This window comes from Hypanus sabinus, chromosome 15, assembly GCF_030144855.1.
Source record: "Hypanus sabinus isolate sHypSab1 chromosome 15, sHypSab1.hap1, whole genome shotgun sequence".
NCBI classification, from domain to species: domain Eukaryota; kingdom Metazoa; phylum Chordata; class Chondrichthyes; order Myliobatiformes; family Dasyatidae; genus Hypanus; species Hypanus sabinus.
In genome coordinates this window covers 14,619,882-14,623,766 of record NC_082720.1, presented here as the reverse complement: position 1 = coordinate 14,623,766, position 3,885 = coordinate 14,619,882, and the positions used below count along the sequence as shown (strand labels likewise).

General features: G+C 40.8%; 1 pseudogene; it reads left to right on the top strand.

Moving 5' to 3' along the window:
• Positions 1 to 863: 863 nt before the first annotated feature.
• Positions 864 to 1,782, top strand: LOC132405732 (adenosylhomocysteinase A-like; annotated as a pseudogene).
• The last annotated feature ends 2,103 nt before the right edge of the window (positions 1,783 to 3,885 follow it).

The following is a 3,885-nucleotide window of genomic DNA, read 5'->3' as shown; positions in this document are numbered from 1 at the left end:
CACAACACAAGCCTTTCCAAACTTGCACCATTCAAAAAATGTGTGTGCACTTAAGTGAATGGCTTCACATTTTTCCAGAGAAAGACTTCAAGGGAATATAGATGAGCTAAGTAGATGAACAATAAAATGGTGGATCAAAAACAATATGAAAAAATGCAAGTCCACTCACTTCTGTTCTCTGATCTATATGCGCATTGTAATATTTTTTTAAATGGTAGAAGACTGAGAAATGTTGATGTTCAGAGGTGTCCTGGTGTATGTGCCACTGATCGTCACCTGCAACAGGTAGGTAGGATGACAAATGGTGCATTGTTCAAGGATTTGAGTGCAAGAATAAACATATTTTACTCAATCTTGGTGAGCTAACACCTTGAAAACTAAGCGTAATTTTGGCCTCTTCATCTAACTGTACTTGCTGCCTCAGTAAACCAGTTAGGATAATCAAAGACCTCACCAATCCCAGATATTCTTTCGTCCCTCCACTTCTCATCGGGCAGAAGATACAAAATCCTGAAAGCAAGTATACCAGGCTCAAGGGCGGCTTCCATCCCATTGTTAGATTCTTGAATAAACCTCTTGTACATTAAGATGAACTCTTGACTTCACAATCTAACTCATTGTGATCTTGCACTTTTTTGTTCACCTGCACTGCACTCTCTGTAGCTGTTATATTTTACTCTGCATTGTTATTGATTGACATTGTTCTACCTCGATGTAATAAATTGATCTGTATGAACAATATGCAAGGACAAACTTTTCACTGTATCTTGGTACATGAGCAAATACTAGTACAGATATTTGCTGTGGGATGAGTTGAGAGAAGATTGAACCCAACCATGATGATCTCGTTGTTGCTACCTGACATGACTGACAAGCTGCCCCACATATTTGTTGACATTAGTTTGGTTGAATGGGGTTATAAAGCAACTAAGATTGCAAAAAGTGAGACGCCTGGCTTGATGATGATGACTAAGATGCACCAATAGAAACAAATCATTGCAGACTGTCTTCACATGACTATTCAAACTGCTTTGTTGATTGAGTCTCAGGGCAGGGGTTCAGTACTCCAACTACAATATATTCTCAACTCTGAATCCTGCAGCTGCTGTACTTGCCAAATCTTTAACTCCTGTGTATGCTTGGAAGTGAGAGATGGAGGAAGAATACATTTAGTGCATTAAAGACACTATAGTTTTTGGTGATGGATAATCTCTCAATATGCTTTTGGATGTTGGTGGGGATCTGACAAATCCATGTTAAGCATCCTAAACAAAGTATTAAAATAACCTCTGAGGAAACAACAAGTACAGTGTATAATCTCTGGAAGATGTATAAGAATAAGGTGCTCAAGTTCCTGCCATTAATATGAATATCCCTGTCACTAAAGAGCAAATTTGACTATCTTTACAGATGCAGAAAATGACTTATTGATGGTATAAGACATGCCACAGATGTCCTGATTGCTGCCAAGGTGTAAGAAGACAGTAATGTGGGCAAGGGTGTGTCCAGCCTCTGAGGCTTTGGAGCAAGAGTTATTGTAACAAATATTGACCCCATCAGTACTCTACAAGCTGCGATAGAAAGCTATAAGGTCACAACAATGGATGAAGCTTGTGAAGAAGGGAATATCTTTGTAACAACAACTGGCTGCAGATATATCATTGTGGGAAGGTACTTTGAACAAATGAAGGATGATTAAATTGTTAGTAACATTGATTACTTTAATATTAATCTGGATGTAAAATGTTGGCTAGGAATGCTACAAAGAAGGTGAACACTTAATCACAGATAAGAGAATCACAAACACAAGACAGTACACTGATGCTGGAAATCAATGCAATATCACACAAAATTCTGGAGGAACTCAGCAGGCCAGGCAACATCCATGCAAAAAATTAAACAGTCAACATTTCAGGCCGAGACCCTTCATCAGGATTGGAAAAAAAAAGATGACAAGTCAGTATAAGAAGACAGGGTAAGAGTAGGAAGCAGTATGAGGTAGTAGGTGATAGGTGAAACCAGGAGAGGGGGAGTGGTGAATTGAAGTAACAGGAAGTTGATTGGTCAAAGAGATCAAGGGCTGGAGAATGGGGGATCTGATAGGAAAGGAGAGAAGACCATAGAAGGCTAGGAAGGGGAAGGATTACAAGAGGGAGTTAATTGAGAACACAATTAAATACAATTAAATACCAGTAAATACAATTCCGGCATGTAGAGTGCGTTTAAATATCAATTGCACAGAGCACTGAAAAGGTATGTTCCTGTTAGAAGAAAGGGCAAGGAAAACTATGAAAAGCGTCAGAGGTTAGGATCAAATGGAGCACGTGGATATAATAAAGGGAGAAAAGAACTAAAAAAGGAAATTAGGAAAACCAGCAGGAACCATGAAATGCCCTTGACAAGGAGGATTAAGGTGAATCCCAAGACTTGCAATACATGCATCAAGAGCAAGCTATTACCATGGAGAGGATAGGACCACTCAATGATAATGTGGGAAACATTTGCTTGGATGTGGGGAATGTGAATGAGGTACTTAATGAGTACATTGCTACAGTATTTACCCAGGAAAAGGACCAGGAGATCAGTGCTGACAGTGTAAGTACAATACAACATTTAGAGGCTGAGGAGAAGGAAGTGTTAGGCCTCATATGAGTAGGTCCCTAGGGCCTAATGGGATTTACCCCAGATTATTGGAGACAAGAGGCAAGATTGCTGGGGCCTTGACTGGTATCTTTGGAAACATGAGGAAATCTGCAGATGCTGGAAATTCAAGCAAAACACACAAAATGCTGGTGGAACGCAGCAGGCCAGGCAACATCTATAGGAAGAAGTACAGTCGATGTTTCGGGTCGAAACCCTTTGTGCTGATGTAGGGTCTTGGCCCAAAACGTCGACTGTACTTCTCCCTATAGATGTTGCCTGGCCTGCTGCATTCCACCAGCATTTTGTGTGTGTTGCTGGTATCTTTGTGTCCTCTTTAAGCACAGGCGAGGTCCTGGAGGACTGTTGAGTGGCTAAAGCTGTACCTCTATTTATAACCATATAACCATATAACAAACACAGCACGGAAACAGGCCATCTCGGCCCTCCTAGTCCGTGCCGAGCTCTTAATCTCACCTAGTCCCACCTACCCGCACTCAGCCCATAACCCTCCACTCCTTTCCTGTCCATATACCTATCCAATTTTACCTTAAGTGACACGACTGAACTGGCCACTACTACTTCTACAGGAAGCTCATTCCACACAGCTATCACTCTCTGAGTAAAGAAATACCCCCTCGTGTTTCCCTTAAACTTCTGCCCCCTAACTCTTAAATCATGTCCTCTTGTTTGAATCTCCCCTACTCTCAATGGAAACAGCCTATTCACGTCAACTCTATCTATCCCTCTCAAAATTTTAAATACCTCGATCAAATCCCCCCTCAACTTTCTACGCTCCAATGAATAGAGACCTAACTTGTTCAACCTTTCTCTGTAACTTAAGTGCTAAAACCCAGGTAACATCCTAGTAAATCGTCTCTGCACTCTCTCTAATTTATTGATATCTTTCCTATAATTCGGTGACCAGAACTGCACACAATATTCTAAATTTGACCTTACCAATGCCTTGTACAATTTTAACATTACATCCCAACTTCTGTACTCAATGCTTTGATTTATAAAGACCAGCGTTCCAAAAGCCTTCTTCACCACCCTATCTACATGAGACTCCACCTTCAGGGAACTATGCACTGTTATTCCTAGATCTCTCTGTTCCTCTGCATTCCTCAATGCCCTACCATTTACCCTGTATGTTCTATTTGGATTATTCCTGCCAAAATGTAGAACCTCACACTTCTCAGCATTAAACTCCATCTGCCAACGTTCAGCCCATTCTTCTAACCG